The sequence below is a fragment of the Macaca fascicularis genome, chromosome 1 (genome assembly GCF_037993035.2).
Source record: "Macaca fascicularis isolate 582-1 chromosome 1, T2T-MFA8v1.1".
NCBI classification, from domain to species: Eukaryota; Metazoa; Chordata; class Mammalia; order Primates; family Cercopithecidae; genus Macaca; species Macaca fascicularis.
In genome coordinates this window covers 29292107-29312866 of record NC_088375.1, presented here as the reverse complement: position 1 = coordinate 29312866, position 20760 = coordinate 29292107, and the positions used below count along the sequence as shown (strand labels likewise).

The following is a 20760-nucleotide window of genomic DNA, read 5'->3' as shown; positions in this document are numbered from 1 at the left end:
GTTTTGAAAATGATGTACTACAAGAACTAAATTGATTTTGAGCACCTCAGCATCTGCAGCAGGATGAAACTGATGCTTTTGGAATTCCAAAAGTCATAAAGAGAAAAGGCAAGAAAAAAAGTACAATTAAATGTGTTATGTAGACAATTAGGTCAGCCATAAGGGGAGCAGGTTAAAATAATTTGCCAGGAAACAAATTGCAACACAAACATTAAGCCCTTCACTGAAGCAGTGAGGAGTAGAATTGATTGAAGAAAATCAGTAATGCAGAAGAGAGGTTCAAGAAGCTGCCACAGAACACAGAGGAAAAAGATCAAAACTGTAAATGGACAGTGTGATGTTAGATCTAGGAGACCAAAAAAAGACAAGAATTTACATAGTGTTCCTGTGGAAGAAATCCAAAAAGAGTGGAACAGAGAAGTCATCAAAAAACATTATTCTTTGATGTATTCTTTGATGAAAACTTAAGCTTTTATAAAGTCCTTCGGGAGAAAACAAAATTGTCAAAAGACACAGTAAGCTACATTGTAGTAGAGTATATGAATCATAAGATTAAAGGGGTAAATTCTATAAGGATTGACACCTGAAAAATGTGTTACCTACAAGGAAGCAAAAATTAAGCTTACCTCTGTCTTTTCTGCCACTGAATTATAGAGTAGTAAAACAGCATCTGTAGATTTTTGAGAGGATATAGCTGTGACTCAAGAATTTTTATACCAAATCAGTTGTCACTTAAGAATGAAAACCATTGAGGATTCTGTGGACCATTGGAAAAATTTTTCAAAAGAACGCAAACCAGGCTGGGCTCAGTGGCTCACACCTGTAATTCCAACACTTTGGGAGGCTGAAGCAGGAGGATCACTTGAGCCCAGGAGTTTGAGACCAGCCTGGACAACACAGTGAGACCCTGTCTCTACAAAAATTTAAAAAATTAGCCAAGCATGGTGGCACATGCCTGGAGTCCCAGCGACTCAGGAGGCTGAGGTGGGAGAATCATTTGAGCTCTGGAATTCAAGGCTGCATTGAGCCATGATGGCACCATTGCATTCCAGCCTGGGTGACAGAGCAATACCCGGTCTTAAAAAAAAAGAAAAAATGAAAACCACAAACACAATACTCTTAAAATATGAGAGTTCAGAAAACATGACGTCCTTGTCTCTTTTCTTGATAAAAACATTACTGGAAAATTTACGTTATACAGGCAGCTAAGAGAGAAATCAAAATTGAGAGTTCGAAAACAGACAATTCTTCTACTTGAAACCCTTTGATGAAGTCTCATTGCACTTACAGTGAAAACTGAACTGCTTACCTTCCTTGATCTCATCAGTTACCACCAGGGTAGCATTCTGTTTTACGCCACAGGACACTCAAAATAACTCAAGGAGAATTTAATAAAGGTAAATTTATAAAGGTGGTAGGGCTTAAAGAAACTACAAAGGATAGTACAGCTTGAAGGGTTGAGGGAAGGCAGAGGTTACCGACACCTGGAAGAACAAAGTCACATGAAGAGGGCTACCTTGACTTTTGGCCAAGGGATGCAGCCAGCCTAAGGTGATCTTACGGGGAGGACACCAGGGGAATAAATAACCTGGCCTAGTTGTTTTATTCCCTGTGATCTGGTGCTAGGACTTCCCTATTATTTATATATATATATATAATTTTGTTTTTTTTGGAGATAAAGTTTTACTCTGTCGCCCCGACTGGAGTGCAGTGGTGCAATCTCAGCTCACTGCTAACTCCGCCTCCCAGGTTCAAGCAATTCACCTGCCTCCGCTTCCTGAGTAGCTGGGATTACAGGCACGCGCGACACACCAGGCTAATTTTTGTTTTTTTAGTAGAGATGGGGTTTCACCGTATCGACTGGCCAGGCCGGTCTCATACTCTGGACCTCAAGTGATCCCACCTCAGCCTCCCAAAGTGCTGGGGTTACAGGCATGAGCCACCATGCCTGGCCAGACTCCCCTATTTTTGAAACTGATTAAAAAAGAAACGGCAAGGAATCCTAGCGGTGTAAGCCACACTGGTCACCATCCTGAAAGGAGGGTAGAAAGTGCATCTGATGCCAGATTCCATTCCCCAGCTATTGTGGATGTTAACGTTGCTGCCAATGGCTCACAGTTTCCCCCTTCTCTGGAGAACTGCTGTCTGCCAATGGGAGCCACTTCACCTCTGAATTGAGTCCCATCCCTGGGGGTACCTTGGAGCCAATGGTAGACTGATATTGGGGTCCAAAAGCCTGAACCCCTTATCTGAAGGTGGGACAACTCGATGTTGTGATATATGCTTGAGATGCCACACACGCCCTTGAATCTGGCCAAGGCTAGACTTTATCTGAGACCATTTTTGCTTGGCCTTTTCCCTTCGTTGTCTTTCATCTCTTCGTCTCTTAGAGAGCTGAGCACTCCTTCGATAAATCACATGCGTCTGAATCCTTGTAGCCAACTGTTTCTAAAGGGCCCAACTGAAGAAGGTTAGTACCCGTATTGGTCCCAGAAAACAGGTTCTAAGGATGGGATTCTGGAATTAGATCACCGACTGAAGAGAGAGCAAGAAGGATCACATCACTGGTGGTAGGTGGAGTAAGTACTGTTATCAGTAGTCTCTGACATGCAGTAGCAGTGGCATTCATTGCTAAAATGTTCACCTCTGGTGAAGTGAGAGGGATACAAGTAGAGGGGAATGTGAAAGTCATGCCATCTCTAGCATTTGAGAGGAACAGGAGATACGGTCATTTTAAGGATTTTGAAATGGAGCAGCTCCTGCTAAACTCCATTCTTAGCTTGGAAAAAAGAAAATGACAGATGTGACAGATGCAGGGCAATCAATTGTGAATTTAAAGCAAAATATGAGAATCAGAGATTCTCTAATTCTCTAATTGAAAGTATTTAAAGAGACCTTTATTTCCTGAAGCTGAAGAGCAGAGAGAGTTGAAGACCAGGCCCAGAATTCATTTTAAGGTGGCAGAATTTCAAAGAACAGTGAATTTTCAGCCTCAGCAAGTTTCCTATGCCAAAGTCAGGATCTTGTTAGGGAAAGAACAGGGCCTAGAGACTTGGGATGGGATATCTGGGTAGATGCCCCTGAGGGTCTTTTTTTTTTTTTTTTTTGAGACAGGATTTCACTCTGTTGCCCGGGCTGGAATGCAGTGGCACGATCACAGCTCACTGCAGCCTCAACATCCTGGGCTTAAGCAATCCTCCTGCCTCACCCTCCTGAGTAGTTAGGTCTACAGGCACATGCCACCATGCCTGGCTAATTGTTTTGTTTTTTATTGGGATGAGGTCTCGCTATGTTACTTAGGCTGATCTCAAACTCCTGGGCTCAAACAGTCCTCCTGCCTCGGCTTCCCAAAGTGCTGAGATTACAGACGTGAGTCACTGCACTCAGCCCACTTGAGGATCTTGAATGCTCAGATTCCACAGAACTCTCTGGCCCTGCAGAAGTGGCCCAGTCCCCCTTGTTGAAAGATAAACCCCATTTCCCCCTTCACTCTTGCTTGTTTGAAAGCTATTCAGTAGCCTCTAAACAAGGCAAGTAACTTCCAGGAGGATGCTGGCCCATCTCAGGATCTGCCCCCTCCTACCTGCCTGGCCACCAGACCCATAACTCCTCTGAAATCAAGGCTCAAGAGAGAGGTTTAATGATTTGCCCAGCACTTACACAGGTGATGTGTGACAGAGCGAGGCTGTAATCCAAAGTGGAACTAGTGATGAGATTCTTTACAGCAAGCTGCATTCACTAAGGCAGTTTTCCTTTCTAAATAAATCTCTCAGACTTTCACTGAGTCAATAGAGATGGGAAACCGGTGATGATCACTATCTCCCTATAAACAAGTATCATACACTCAGATTATTAAGTTACTACCCAGTCCATTTTTTTTTTCATTGACATTTCCCATATGCAAGGCTGGCTACATAATTTGCAGGACCCAGTGCAAAATTAAAATGTGGGGCACATTTTTAAAAGCACAGAAAACTTTTCCTGTGGCAGCAGCGGTGCTGAGAGGAGCATGGCTCTCTCCTCTCCGCCATGGTGTGTGCTCGCCCACTGATATCGCTGTACTCTGAAAAGGGGGAGTCATCTGACAAAAATGTCACTTTGCCTGCTGTATTCAAGGCTCCTATTCGACCAGATATTGTGAACTTTGTTCACACCAACTTGCACAAACACAACAGACAGCTGTATGCTGTCGGTGAATTAGCAGGTCATCAGACCAGTGCTGAGTCTTTGGGTACTGACAGAGCTGTGACTCAAATTCCCAGAGTTCGAGGTGGTGGGACTCACCTTTCTGGCCAGGGTGCTTCTGGAAACGTGTTATGGAGGCCGAATGTTTGCACCAACCAAAACCTGATGCCGTTAGCATCATAGAGTGAACCCAACCCAAAAACGATATGCCATCTGTTCTACCCTGGCTGCCTCAGCCTTACTAGCACTGGTCATATCTAAAGGTCATCGTATTGAGGAAGTTCCTGAACTTCCTTTGGTAGTCGAAGATAAAGTTGGAGGATACAAGAAGATCAAGGAGGCTGTTTTGCTTCTTAAGAAACTTAAAGCCTGGAATGATATCAAAAAGGACTATGCCTCTCAGCAAATGAGAGTTGGCAAGGGCAAAATGAGAAACCGTCACCGTATCCAGCACAGAGGCCCCTGCATCATCCATCATGAGGATAATGGTATCATCAAGGCCTTCAGAAACATCCCTGGAATTACTCTGCTTAACGTAAGCAAACTGAACATTTTGAAACTTGCTCCTGGTGGGCCTGTGGGACGTTTCTGCATTTGGACCGAAAGTGCTTTCCGGAAGTTAGATGAATTGTATGGCATTTGCCGTAAAGCTGCTTCCCCCAAGAGTAACTACAATCTTCCCATCCACAAGATGATCAATACAGATCGTAGCAAAATCTTAAAAAGCCCAGAGATCCAGAGAGCCCTTCGAGCACCACGCAAGGAGATTCATTGCAGAGTCCTAAAGAAGAACCCACTGAAAAATGTGAGAATCATGTTGAAGCTAAACCCATATGCAAAGACCATGCGTCGGAACACCATTCTTCGCCAGGCCAGGAATCACAAGCTCGGAGTGGATAAGGCAGCAGCGGCAGCTGCTGCACTAGAAGCCAAATCGGATGAGAAGTAGGTTGCAGGCAAGAAGCCTGTGGTAGGTAAGAAAGGAAAGAAGCCTGCTGTTGATGTTAAAAAGCAGAAGAAACCTCTGGTGGGAAAAAAGGCAGCAGCTACCAAAAAACCAGCCCCTGAAAAGAAGCCAGCAGAAAAGAAGCCTACTACAGAGGAAGAGAAGTCTGCTGCATAAACTCTTAAATTTGACTATTCCATAAAGATCAAATCATTTTGGACAGCTTCTTTTGAATAAAGACCTGATCAAAGAGGCAGTGAGAAAAAAAGAGCACAGAGAAAATGATGTTAAAGTACCAATATATGGCTTTTTCCTTTAAAAATATTTTTATTAATTACAAAGCATAAGAGGGTCAACATCAGTAATTATTGCGGAAATCAAAATCAAAATCACAATGAAATACTACCTCAGGTCAGGCACGGTGGCTCATGCCTGTAATCCCAGCACTTTGGGAGGCGGAGGCGGGTGGATCACTTGAGGTCAGGAGATGGAGACCAGCCTGACCAACATGGTGAAACCCCATCTGTACTAAAAATACAAAATTAGCCAGATGTAGGGGTGCATGCCTGTAGTCCCAGCTACTCATGAGGCTGAGGCAGCAGAATCTTTTGAACCTGGGAGGCGGAGGTTGCAGTGAGCCGAGATCACGCCACTGCACTCCAGCCTGGGTGACAAAGTAGGACTGTCTCAAAAAACAAAAAAAGAAATACCACCTCACACTTACTAGAATGGATACTATTTAAAAAATAAATAAATAAGTATTGGTGAGGATGTGGGAAAATTGGAACCCTTGTACACTGTTGTTGGGAAGGTAAATTGTTATAGACTTTAGGGAAAACATTGTGCCAGTTCCTCAAAAAACTAAAAATAGAAGTACCATATGATCCTGCAATTCCACTTCTGGGTATATACCCAAAATAATTGAAAGCAGGGGTTCAAACAGATACTGGTATACTCATGTTCATGACAGCACCATTCACAATAATCAAGGAGTAGAAGCAACCAAGTGTGCACTGACAGATGAATGGATAACAAAATGTGGAATGTACATACAATGGAATATTATGCAGCTTTAAATAAAGGAAGGGAATTCTGACACTTCTAAAAGACGGATGAATTTTGAGGACATTATATAAAGTAGAATAAGCCAGTCAGTCCCAAAAGGACAAATATTTTACGATTCCACTTCTATGAGGTATCTAGAGTAATCAAATTCAGTAGTCAAAGTAGAATGGTGGTTGGCAGGGGCTGGAGAGAGGAGAGAATGAGGAGTTAATATTTACTAGGTACAGATGGACAGGTGCAGTGGCTCATGGCCTGTAATCCCAGCACTTTTGGAGGCCGAGGCAGGCAGATCACGAGGTCAGGAGATCGAGACCATCCTGGCAAACATGGTGAAACCCCATCTCTACTAAGAATACAAAAAAATTAGCCAGACATGGTGGAAGGCTCCTGTAGTCCCAGCTACTCAGGAGGCTGAGGCAGGAGAATGGCATGAACCCAGGGGGCAGAGCTTGCAGTGAGCGGAGATCGCGTCACTGCACTCCAACCTGGACGACAGAGCGAGACTCCGTCTCTCTCTCTCTATATATATATGTGCGTGCACGCACACACACACACACACACACATGTATATGTATATAATAGGTACAGAATTTCAGTTTTGCTAGTTTAAAAAATTCTAGAATTGGATCGTGGTGATCATTGCACAACAATGTGAATGTGCTTAATGTCACCAAACTGTACACTTAAAAATGGTTAAGATAGTAAATTTTATGTTATATGTATTTTACCACATTTAAAAATAATGTTTTTTAAGTGTAATAGAAGTATTCTAAATTTTAAAGTTTAAATTTAATTATTAGAATGAATTTTACCATTCATCTTATTTTATGCAATGCCAGTTTTAAATAGAAATTACAAGAGCTTTTATCTTATATGCGGAATCACTAAAATTTCACAGTTTGCATTTTACAGCTCATAAATATAAATTGTTTCATTCTTATTAGAACAAGGATGATAATACTACATAAAACTGGTTTTTTTTTTTAATTTCTTGATATGTTCACATTCTACCAACACTCTCTACCTTTGGATCACTGATGATTAAGAAAGAACTCATTCCTGGCTGGGTGCAGTGTCTCCCACCTGTAATCCCAGCACTTTGAGAGGTCAAGGCAGGTAGATCACCTGAGGTCAGGAGTTTGATACCAGCCTGGCCAATATGGCAAAACCCCATCTCTACTAAAAATACAAAAGTTAGCTGGTCCTGGTGGTGCACGCCTGTACTCTCAGCTACTCGTGAGGCTGAGGCAGGAGAATTGCTTGAACCTGGGAGGCAGAGGTTGCAGTGAGCCAAGATCATGCCACTGTACTCCAGCCTGGTCAACAGAGAGAGACTCTGTCTAAAAAAAAAAAAAAAGAAATAACTTATTCCTTATAATATGGCAACTAGGGATGGACCTATTTCCCCTTTCCTTCTATGTCAACATTTTTAACATAAGTGATTGGGTCATACAGGAAATAATGCAAGTAAAAGTGTATATGATAGAGGCCGGACTCAGTGGCTCATACCTATAACCCCAGAACTTTGGGAGGCCGAGGTAGGTGGATCACCTGAGGCCAGGAGTTCAAGACCAGCCTGGCCAACATGGCAAAACCTCATTTCTACTAAAAAATACAAAAATTAGCTGGATATGGTGGCACATGCCTGTAATCGCTTAAAGTCAAGAGGCAGAGGTTGCAGTGATCCGAGATCATGCCACTGCACTCAAGCCTGGGTGACAGAGCAAGACTCCGTCTTAAAAAAATAAAAAACTGTATATGATAGGGTTGCTAGGTCATTCTTATTTCTCTGAATACCATTACCTTCTTTCTGCATTGGAAACAAGTTCTGGTTCTAATGGAAAGGATGGCCTCTTGGTGCTATCAGCACTTCTGCTGTTGTAGATGTGTTGGTCTGGGCACATGTTGATACATGTGGAGCATATGCCAGTATGAGCATCTGCTGATATGAGGTGTGTAGACATGAGCACAGAATTCTGGTGGACCCACATACATAGGAGTTGGGCAAGACTCAAAGCAAGCACAAGCAAGTAGACACACTTCTTGTGTGTCATGGGAGTGGGGTAGCAATCATGAATGTTATGTGCAAATGAATTGCAAGGCATGAGGGAAACAAGCATGCCCGTATCTCCTCTGCTCACATGCGTGCTCCATTGTCCCACTGGACTTCACTCACAGCACACAAGTTCAAAGATAAAATATTAAAAATTTCAAGATGACAGAGCTTTTAACCACCAAGTGCAGTGCCCTTCTGAGAGTGGCCTGCTGGGACTGCGCTTGTCGTATGCCCATGAAGTCAGCCCTGCTTCTGGCTACTCTCTTGGAGCATTTTCACATTCTCGACATTGTCTTAAAAGGTGGGCCCCATACTGAGTGTCAGTTTAGCAAGGTTGGGTAGAGTGGGAGAAGGATCTCATAAAACTTGGTGGTTTTACTTCTGCTAATACCAGTATCATGTTAATTTCTTTTTCTTTTTAATCCAGAACTTTCTCTGGCCCATCAAGTCCTTGCTGCATACATTTCTCATTTCTCAACCTTATATTTTTCTTCTGAATTAATTAGTAGTCTTTGGTAAGACCATGCTTGATTCCACTTTGTATCCTAGCCCAAACCTAACACAGGGCATGTGCTTTACACTTGTTGCATTGATGGATTATCTTATTCAGTGCTCAGAAGCAAATATTCTGTGGTGGCAGTTCTACTGTCATTCAGTCATGTATTCAATTATCTATTCAGTTACAAATATTTCTGGTGCATCTACACCATGCCAGGCCCTCTCTCCTTCCCTTTCAGGCCTCTTCCTCATTCCTCTCACCTTTCTCTTTAGATCAAAGTTGAGGAATGGTGATGACATCAACATCAAGGTGCAGAGAGATTACTGCTATATATATATATATATATATTTTTTTTTTTTTTTTTTTGAGACGGAGTCTCACTCTGTCGCCCAGGCTGGAGTGCAGTGGCCGGATCTCAGCTCACTGCAAGCTCCGCCTCCCGGGTTTACGCCATTCTCCTGCCTCAGCCTCCCGAGTAGCTGGGACTACAGGTGCCCGCCACCTCGCCCGGCTAGTTTTTTGTATTTTTTAGTAGAGACGGGGTTTCACCATGTTAGCCAGGATGGTCTCGATCTCCTAACGTCGTGATCCGCCCGTCTCGGCCTCCCAAAGTGCTGGGATTACAGGTTTGAGCCACCGCGCCTGGCCAGATTACTGCTATATTTTCATCCCACTTCTCTTAAATTTCTTCCCATTTTTACTAGCCATATACTCCCTTTTAATTGGCAAATTTGTCCTCTTAATAGTCTACCCTCCTTAGTGTGACCTGCAAGCTCAATGAAATATGTTTTTTATAGAACTTAGTTATTAGCTAAAAGCATTCGAAGCACTAGCCCCAAGCAGGGTGATACTCAAAATACTTTAAAATTGGTACTGTACAACGAGGAATTGGGAGGACTGGGCCCAGGGCTCAGGGTAGGAGCACTCAGGGGCTCAGGAAAGCAACTGTTTACCAAAGAAAAAGAAGTAGTTAAATAAGTTAAGACTAGTACAGCTGACCGGGCATGGTGGCTCACTCCTATTATCCCAGAATTCTGAGAAGCTGAGGCAGTAGGATCACTTGAAGTCAGGAGTTCAAGGCCAGCCTGGGTAACATAGTGAGACCTGTCTGTACAAAAAATAACTAGCCGGACACTAAAGCCCGCCTGTAGTCCCAGCTACTCAGGAGCCTGAGGCAGGAGTATCACTTGAGCACAGGAGGTTGAGGCTGCAGTGAGTCATGATCATACCACTGCACTCTAGCCTGGGCAATAGAGCGAGACCCCCATCTAAACAAACAAACAAACAAAACTAGTATAGCTGTACTCACATATACCCACTGGCTAATATCAGGCAGGCACTACAGTAGGCTTCTATTGACACCCCTGAGGGTTCTTCTTGCTTTCTGCAATGGTACAAAACCAATAAGAAATCTCTATTAGAACTATTTGGCTGGGCATGATGGCTCACACCTATAATCTCAGCATTTTGGGAGGCCAACGCGGGTGGATCACCAGAGGTCAGGAGTTCAAGACTAGCCTAAGCAACATGGTGAAACCCTGTCTCTACTTTAAAAATACAAAATTTAGCTGGGCATGGTTGTGGGTGCCTGTAATCCCAGTTACTCAGGAGGCTGAGGCAGGAGAATCACTTGAACCCAGGAGGCGGAGGTTGCAGTGAGCCGAGATTGTGCCATTGCACTCCAGCCTGGGTGACAAGAGCAAAACTGTGTCTCAAAAACAAACAAACTACCTTAATGGTTGTCCTTCTTAATGCAGCAGCCGGATCCCTAGTAGAACGCCATCCACAACAACGTCTTTAACTCTGGCTCCCTTTAGCAGTATAAGCGAGCAACAGGGTGTTGCTGACAGGCCTAAGGAGTGGAAGAGGGAGATGGAGGAAAAGAGACAACAAAGAGAAAAAAGGTATGAGGGGAAGAAAATAAGCCATCTGCCATTTCTCAGGAGCAGCATGGTTTGCCCGCGTCCAGTTGTACGCAATTGAGTTCATGAAGAGCAGCTGTGTGGTGGCAGAAAGGGCCACGGCCTGAGGGAAGAAAGACCTGTGCTCACGTGTCAGAATAAGTTGAGAGTTTTCCTGGGCAACCACTTATCTTTTCTGAGTCTCGTATCCTCCCTTTAAATGGGTAGGACATCTTCCTCCCAAGATGCTTGCTGGTATTCACTGAAGTAAAGTTAATAGAAGTGCATGCAATTAACATTTATTAGTGTGTCACACACATTAAATATTTATGGAATCTATACACAAAATGAGTGTGAACTTAAGTAAATACAAATGTAATATGAGAACGTTTAATGCCTTAATGAATCAAGTAATGTACATGTACTTTCTCTAATCTGCCCTGGAAATAAATCCTACTTGTCTGATGGGTGTGTATTTTTCTAAAACCAAGTTGATCTTAATTTGTACCAGAAAATGCCCTGTGTGTAAGGAAGTTAAGCCCTAGAGATAACTGTAACAAGAAAAAATAATATTTTGAATGAAAAACCCATCCCTTTTTTTCTTTTTTTTTTTTGAGACAGAGTCTTGCTCTGTCACCCAGGCTGGAGTGCAGTGGCATGATCTTGGCTCACTGCAACTTCCGCCTCCCAGGTTCAAGTAATTCTCCTGCCTCAGCCGCCCAAGTAGCTGGGATTACAAGCGCCCGCCACAACGGCTGGCTAATTTTTGTATTTTTAGTAGAGACAGAGTTTCACCATGTTGGCCAGGCTGGTCCTGAACTCCTGACCTCAGGTGATCCACCCACCTCGGCCTCCCAAAGTGCTGGAATTACAGGAGTGAGCCACCACACCTGGCCAAACCCATCCAATTCTTTTACCTCCCACATGACTGCTCCCCTCTCCTCTGCCTCCTCCCTGCTCACCAGCTCTGAGTTGGTACCAAGTGAGAATCAGAATCAGCTGATTCTATACATTTCCAAGCAGAGAGAGTATAACATATGCCTGTGCTCATCCTCTCACTCATTTCCTTTCTCCTCCTCTTCTCCGTCCCTCCTCTCCTTCCTTCCCCCTTTCCATTGCCTTCAGAGCCATCATTATCATCACTGGTATTTTTAAGTACTGAAGTGGTGCCAGGCACAGTCTAGGTTCTTTATATGGATTATCTCAACTCCAATTACTTTGTCACAAGCACACTATTGTTGAGCATATTAACTAAACAAGCTTACTGTACTGCTACTGTAATTAGAAAGTGAATCTTAAGTAGCATATCTTAACACTATTAAAATAAACCAGTGGTTCACAACTGGAGATGATTTTGCCCTTTAGAGAACATCTGTCACTATCTGGAGACATTTTTGGTTCTCATAGCTAGAGGGGATGCTCTAGTTAGGGGAGGCCCTGAGCATCCTTCGATGCACAGAACAGCCCCCCACTTCAAAGAAATATCTGGCCCAAAATGTTAAGAGTGCTAATGGTGATAAACCCTGAGATAAACTAATTTTTATAGGGATTAGAAAAAAATGCACCACTAAGAAAAACTTAGGTTGCCATTAACTCTTTTACATCAAATTATACAATTTTTAAAACAATTTTCACACCTTGCTGCAGTCATGATAACTACATTTCTTTCTTTTTTTTTTTTTTTTTTTTTTTTTGAGACGAAGTCTCACTTTGTTGCCCAGGCTAGGGTGAAGTGGCACAATCTCAACTCACTGCAGCCTCCGCCTCCCAGGTTCAAACAATTCTGCTGCCTCAGCCTCCCAAGTAGCTGGGATCACAGGCATGCACCATCATACCCGGCTAATTTTTATATTTTTAGTAGAGACGGGGTTTCACCATGTTGGCTAGGCTGGTCTTGAACTCCTGACCTCAGGAGATCTGCCCACCTCGGCCTCCCAAAGTGCTGGGATTATAGGTGCTGCCACCATGCCTACTGGCTAGGCATGGTAGCTTACACCTGTAATCCCAGCTACTCAGGAGGCTAAGGCAGGAGAATCGCTTGAACCCGGGGGACAGAGGTTGCAGTGAGCCGAGATCGCGCCACTTCATTCCAGCCTGGGCAAAAGAACGAAACTCTGTCTCCAAACCAAAAAAAAAAAAAGACATAAAACAACTACAAATCAAAGCACATTTTATCTCCATAAAGTGAAGAGCAAAAAAGTAGGGCTGTTAGCCTTATAAAAACGTAATTTTCTTAACGAAAAAAATGTTACTAGCTCAGTGAACAATGGCTTCTTTCATAAGAAAACTGGGAAAATATCATTGTTTTGCAACTTTTTCTCTTTAACTCTCAATCTTGCTGGCTATCCTTAAACTAAACCTGTTTATTATCCTGTAAGGTGAAACTTTTATTTCCCATCTTACCTTCCTTGAGTCAAGGAGTTTCTTCAGCATTGTCAAGGTAGATTTAAAACAAAAGTTTAAAATCCTCTATTTCAGACAAAGATCAGCCAACAACAATGAAAAGCCAACTATTTACTTAGTTTTCTTTCATTTCTGATACTTAACCTTACATTCTTCTATCTAATTTATTCAATGGAGCATTTCCCCATACTATGTCTTTCCTTCAAGTAGTGTCCATCGTTTCCTAGCGTTCCTAAAAAGTTTGTTGTCCCCAAAATTTTGTTATGCTGCTTTCCCAAAAAGCGTATGTTGTCTCCTAAGATCAATCTCTGTAAACATAGCCCAAATCCCAGTTCTTGATGGCTTTTACACCGAGCTGTTTTCAGGTCCACCGCCTGCTCTGGGCTCAGCCAAGTTGGCTCAGTATTGTATGTGCCTAAAGTTGCCTGGAGACATCCTGGTGCCAGGAACAAACTTCAGGCATTTCAGACTTCATTGTTTATTTTTAAAGTCCATATTCCTTTTATTTAAGAACTCTTCTTCCTCTCTCTTCTCCCAAAAAATCATTCAGCTTTCAAAACAGGGCTCATTCTAGAGCCACAAAGTCTTGTTTACCCTGGAAACTTGGCCAGCAGGTTTTGAATTCTGAACAGTATGCCCTACTTAATGGGAGACGTTAGAAGGAGAGAAAATCACTTTCCCAGAAGTGTGCAGCTAAAATTCTAACTAATCTACTTTTAAAATTTGAAGTGATTTCTTCCTTCCTTATTTTATTATAAGGAAGGCTGAAGACCATTGGTGATGACTTTCTAAAGCAGTCCAGGCCTGTTTTTGTAAGCACGGTGTCTCTTGCTGAAGGCCTTCGTCCTCGCTCTAGTCTTTAGTGCTTCCTACTTTTGTCCATTCACCAGTAGTTCATATTATATTTGAAAGGAAATTTTGATAAGATACTTGCTGTACTGTATTAATTGGAAGTATATGTCAGCTCTGAAGAGACTGATGATTTCCTTCTTGGCGTTCTGCTTGTGATTGTAGATGATATTACCAAGTAAATATTGGATCCCTGCATTTGGCAACAGCCCCCAATTATAAACATACTCCAGATGTGATTGAAATAATCCAAAGTATGATCTAACAATGAAAAGTGTAAATATGAATGTAACTTTCCCCACAACTACTTTGCTTAATATAAATAAATAATTTTAGAAAGACTTAAAGAAACCCCAGATACAATCTAGGCTCTCTTTTTCCATGAAACTGAAGCATTAAGTATCACCATTTAATTCTTATTTCTCCCATTTTTCCATAAAGATGTTTAAAAACTTCTTCCACTTGGAGTTTATCAGATGCCTAAACAGTTCTGTCTGTTCCAACCATGTCTGCCTTAATAACAACTATATTCTGCAGTTTGTCACCTTGCTATTAATTCTAATTCTCTAATAAAAGACCCTTTCTTGGGGTTTTATCGTGATATATAATATCTAAAGTCCAGATCCCTTAAGATTTTTCTTTGTGCAATTTTCTTTTTCAGCTCAGAAAATGGAGAAAGCTAAAGAACTTCTTGCCCTGTAATAGTCTCTTTCTATCGAAAAAAACTGCTAAAGAGCCACATCTTAAAAGAGCATGTCAATCATCCCCCAAGCACCTTCTTTTCTGTCATATTTTCTCTCTTTAGCTCTCTGTGGTGCCATCTTGACAACATATATTATCTTTTTCCAAAATTTCAAATCTGCTTGTTCTTTTATTTTTATAATGTCATATTATTTTCTTAGGATTTTAAGTATTTATGTCAAGTCTTCAATTATTTTTAAATGTCTGTTTTGAGTTCTCTTTGATATTATTGTTGTGGCAATATTATGAAGTTCTTGGGCTCTAATCCCCCTGTTGCAATGCCTGCTGGTTCTTGCTGATGGTAAACGGTTTCTGGGGCCACCACAACATATATACACTGTAGGGGCTCTGTTCTCATCATCCTCCATGTGCCCTTGCTGCGTGCAACACACAAGTTAAGAAGACATCTATGGTGTGCCTAATGGGTTCTGCCTTGTTGTATACATTTTTATCAGTAACTTATCTTTAATAGGGGTATTTTTTTCCTGTGGGAATCTCAGTAGAAATTGCTCTCCTGTTTTACATGAATTGTGCCAAGCATTCAGAGGGAATTATCAGGTATCAGGTATCAATTTTTTTTTTTTTTTTTTGAGAGAGAGAGTCTCACTCTGTCTGGCCCAGGCTGGAATGCAGTGGTGCGAATCTTGGCTCAATGCAGTTTCTGCCTCCTAGTTTCAAGTGATTCTCCTGTCTCAGCCTCCTGACTAGCTGGGACTACAGGCATCTGCCACCACACCCAGCTAATTTTGTATTTTTAGTAGAGATGGGGTTGCACCATGTTGGCCAGGCTGGTCTCAAACTCCTGACCTCAGGTGATCCACTCGCCTTAGCCTCCCAAACTGGGATCCCAAGCTGGGATTACAGGCATGAGCCACCATGCCTGGGCCAGGTATCAATTTTTAAATGATTATTTCTTTTAAACAATGGAGGTTTCTGGACCCCTCAGGCGTTATCAACTCAATCATCAAATCTGTGCAAGGTGCAAGGCAGTTTCAGTTTTTCAAGAGACTTCTCAGAAGTGACTCAAGCTTACTTTTCATTTTCTTAAGTAGGTAAATGATTGTTTTCCTTTTGCCTTTCTCTCACTGAAAGCACACCCCCTCAGGGATTCCTACTTTATATAGCGTCTCAGCCACAATAGGCAACTGTAAGTAAACCCGAGACTCCTCTCCTGTGCTCACATGGTTGTTTACCCCAAGTCCCTAGGTCAGTAGAAACTTTATACCCTGATCCTTACCCGCATGAAAAAATACAGGCAGCTACCTGTATTGATCCATATACTCAGCACACTACTTTCAGATCCCTTCTCATTTTTTGCACAGGAAATTTCCTGGTTTTTCTTATAAACCAAGCTTTGTATTAAAAGTAGTTTTTGTTTTATTTTATCTAGTATATCTGGTGCTACAAGTACAAAAGATGTGTATACTTTACGAAAGGAAAGATACAGATAATAAATAACATTATGTCATCTTTCCAGAACCAAAAATGTTATATTGTTGAAATTTTAAGAAAAAATACTCCATACCACATACAAAACTTAACACAAAATGAACCATAGGTCTAAATGTGAAACATAAAATCATAAAATTTTTAGAAGAAGACAGGAGAAAAATCTCTGTGATGTTGACTTAGGCAAATTTCTTAGATAAGACACAAAAAGCATGAACAAAAATTTTAAAAGAAGATAAAATGGACTTTATCACTAAGCATAAAAAGCATAAACAAACATTTTAAAAGAAGATAAAATGGACTTTATCAAAATGAAAATTTTCTGCTTTTCAAGACATTCTTAAGAAAATGAAAAGACTATTTTTCTCAGGGGAAAAAAAGAAAATGAAAAGACAAGCTACAGACTGAATGAAAATATTTACAAATCTCATGTTTGCCAAAGGACTCGTATCTAGAATATATAATATATATAAGACATATATATGTAGTGAGTCTCATGACTCACTAAAAAAAAGTAATCTAATTTTGAAAATGGGCAAAAGATGTGTACCATTTCACTTTGTTCAAAGTTTCACTTTGTCAGTGAAAATATACGGATGATAAATAACATCATTAGTCTTTAGGGATGTGAAATTAAAGCCACAAGGAGATACTACCACACACTTGTCAGAATGACTACAATTTTTAAAAACCTGACAATACCAAATGTTGACAAGGATGTGGAGCCACAGGAACTCTTATACACCGCTGGTAGGAATATGAAATAGTACAGCCATCCTGGAAAACAGTTTGGCAGTTTCTTATAAAGTTAAACATACAATTACCCTATGATCCAGCAATTCTATTCCTATGTATTTACCCAAGAGAAATGAAAATATATGACTACACAAAGACTTATACACAAATGCTTATAGCAGCTTTACTATTTGTTACGGGTTGAATTACCCCCTGTTCCTCACTTAATATGATGAAGTCCTAACCCCAGTACCTCAGAATGTGACCTTATTTGGAAATAGGGTGGTTACAGATATAATTAATTAACATGAAATCATACTGGAGTAGAGTGGGCTTTTAATCCAGTATGACTGGAGTCTTTTTAAAAGGAGAAACGTGAACACAGGCACAGATACAGGGAGCATGCCATGTAAACATAAAGATAGCCAGAGAGAGAGAACGGGAAAAGATCCTTCTTCCCTCATGACCCAGGGAAGGAACAAACCGGGGGTGGTACGAAGGCTGCTGCACAGCGAGCGGAGCCAGGGTCTGGACTGCAGCGCGTGCCCCCAGCTCTCCACCTCCACCTCCCGCCGCCCGCCAGGGAAGGCAGCCCAAGCGCAGCCCGCGGCCCCAGCAGCAGCGCCATGGACGGGTGGACGCCTACATCGACAACCTCATGGCAGAAGTCCCTTCCGTCTGTCAGGACGCGGCCATCATGGGCTACAAGGACTCGCCCTCCATCTGGGCCGCCATCTCCTGGAAAACCTTCGCTAGCATCACGCCAGCTGAGGCTAGTGTCCTAGCTGGCAAAGACCGGTCAAGTGTTTTTGTGAATGGGCTGACGCTTGGGGGCCAGAAATGTTCAGTGATCCGGGACTCACTGCTGCAGGATGGGGAATTTTGCATGGATCTTAGTATACCAAGAGTACCGGTGGAGCCCCCACTTTCAATGTCACTGTCACCAAGACTGACGCTAGTCCTGCTGATGGGCAAAGAAAGTGTCCACGGTGGTTTGATCAACAAGAAATGTTATGAAATGACCTCCCACTTTTGGCGTTCCCAGTACTGCCTTCGTCCCTCTCTTGCCCTTTACCGCCCCCTACAGCTTTGCATCCCCCTTCCCTACCCATACACCATTTTATTTGGGGGACCATTATCCCACACCCCTTATTGCTGCCAAAACCACATGGGCTGGGGGACAGGGCTGATGCCCAGACACGTCCCCCTACCCATACCCCTTCTGTGTGTGGTTGGAAAACTTTTTTGGGGGAATTTTTTTTCTGAATAAAAAAGATTCTACCAAAAAAAAAAAAAAAAACAGGAACAAATCTTGCTGGAACCTCGATTTTCGATTTGTAGCCTTTAGAACTGTCGAACAGTATATTTCTGTTGTTTAAGCTACCCAGTGAGTGGTACTTAGTTAGGGCAGCACTAGCAAGTTGATATAATTAGTCCAAAATTGAAGACAACCCAATGTCCACTAACCGATGAAAACACATTATGGTACCTCTATGCTGTGAAGTATGGCTTATTAATGCAAAGAAACGAACTACTTGTAAGTGCAACAACATGGCTGACTCTCAAAAGCACTCATGCCAATTGACATAAGCCAGCAACAAAAGGCTACAGTCTATATATGTTTTTATTTATATGACATTAAAGAAAAGGCAAAACTGTCAAGACTAAAATAAGATCAGTGGTTGCCAAGGGCCGGTAACTAGGGGGAGGGAATTGGCTACAAAACGGCACAAAGGAACTTTTAGGGGCAAAGGAATATTCTGTATTTTGATTATGGTAGTGGATACATTATTGTAGATATTGGTCAAAACACATACACCTAAAATGGGTGAGTTTTAGATGTAAATAATCCTTCAATAAACCTGACTCCTAAAAATTATATTACAAAAAATACAAAGATGGAAGCCAAAATATCATATATTCTCATCACCTAAATATAATCACTATGAACATTTTGCTATATTTAAATCTAGCTTTTATATAGATAATATATATTTAAAAGTATAGGGTGACATTGTATATCAAGTTTTATGATTTACTTATTTCATTTAACAAAATATTGTAAATAACAATATTATTCTGAAATTTTACGTCTGACTATTTATTTCATAGGGTATAGATATGCTGCAGTTTCTTCAACCAATGCCCTGTTGTTGAAAACTGGGGGTTGCTGGGTGCAGTGGGTCACATCTGTAATCCCAGCACTATGGGAAGCAAAGGTGGAAGGATTGCTTCAGCTGAGGAGTTCAAGACCAGCCTGGGCAACATAGAGAGACCTTGTCCCTACTAAAAATTTGAAAAACAAAATCAGCCGGGCATGGTGGCACATACCTGTAGTCCCAACTACTTGGGAGGCTAAAGTGGGAGGATCACTTAAGCTCAGGATGTCGAGGCTGCAAGGAGCCGTGATCCCACCACTGCACTCCAGCCTAGGCGACAGAGTGAGACTCCGTCTCAAGCAAACAAACAAACACCTGTGGGTTTCCTTGCAATGTTTTGCAATAATAATGCTTCAATCAATCTCTTTAAAGCTTAGTTGCTATTTAATCTATAAAAATGGAATCATGATTTTTGTTAAACGAGAGGTATCATATATTAAAATTATTAATTTAAAAAGTAATCTATTTCTTAATATAATATATCCCATTGCTATACTTTTTTTTTTTTTTTTTTCAGAGACAGGGTCTTACTCTGTAACCTGAGTTAGAGTGCAGTGGCCGGGTCATAGCTCACTACAGCATCGAACTTGAACACCTGGGCTCAAATGATCCTCCTGCCTCAGCCTCCCATGTAGCTGGAACTACAGGTGCATGAACCACCGCACCCAGCCCCCATTACTACATATTTTTGAGAGTTGTCCTCTTTTTGACTTATACTTTCCTGTGGCAGAATTTAGAAAGGCTGAGTAGTATAGTGAAATAACATAGGTGCTGGAGTCATGGGACTTGGGTTTGTGCTGAGTAATGAGAAAGCACATTAGCTTCCTCATCTGTAAATTGGTGAGCTTCTCTCTTGCCTACCTCCACTAGAGACAGCCTGTAAACGCTAAATAATTGCTTTATCATTCTCCTTTGTAGTAAGGATGGCCAGGTGACACAGTTCTGGCCAATGAAAAGTCTGTTGAGAGGGCCAGGTGTGGTGGCTCACGCCTGTAATCCCAGCACTTTGGGAAGCCAAGGCAGGAGGATTGCGTGAGTCCAGTAGTTTGAGATCAGCCTTGGCGATATAGCAAGACCCATGTGTACCAAAAAAAAAATTTTTTTTTTTAATTTAGCTGGGCATGGTGGCATGTTTCTAAAGTCCCAGCTTCTCAGGAGGCTGAGGTGGGAGGATCACTTGAGCTCAGGAGTTTGAGGCTGCAGTGAGCTATGATCACACCACTCCACACCTGCCTGGGTGACAGAGTGAAGCCCTGTCCCTAAAAAAAAAAAAAAAAAAAAATTTAGAAAACAAAGTCTGTTGGGAAAGCTTTTGCCTTTTAATAAAAGCAAAGATGCCCTGGTGCCTGCTCCTTCCCTTCCTCCTCCTTCCAGTTGTGAACACAAGTGTAACAACTGGAGCAGCTGTCCCACAGCCAGGTGACATTCATGAGTGTAAGTGGCTAACATGGTAAGAGTGGTGACGTGGAAGGTCTAAGAGGCCTGGATCCTTGAAGACACTGTTGGTCCTCCCGCACCAGTCCCGAATGCCACCTCCAGGCCTCTTTTGAATGAGGAAAACAACCTCCATCTGTTTAAACCAGGTTTTCTGTTACTTGTAGATTAAAGATATTAGAGCTAATATACCAATTATTGTGAAGGCAAATGAGGTATATACAGGACAGTGCTTTATAAAATGGGAACCAATGTATTGCTGAACAATTAAATATAAAATTAGGCTGGGCACAGTGGCTCACGCCTGTAATCCTAGCACTTTGGGAGGCCAAAGTGGT

At 41.9% G+C, this 20760-nt stretch overlaps 2 pseudogenes; both read left to right on the top strand.

The window, feature by feature from the left end:
- Window positions 1–1769: 1769 nt before the first annotated feature.
- LOC102129353 (large ribosomal subunit protein uL4 pseudogene) lies at window positions 1770–5399 on the top strand (annotated as a pseudogene).
- Window positions 5400–8411: 3012 nt separating this feature from the next.
- LOC102134856 (uncharacterized) lies at window positions 8412–18865 on the top strand (annotated as a pseudogene).
- The last annotated feature ends 1895 nt before the right edge of the window (window positions 18866–20760 follow it).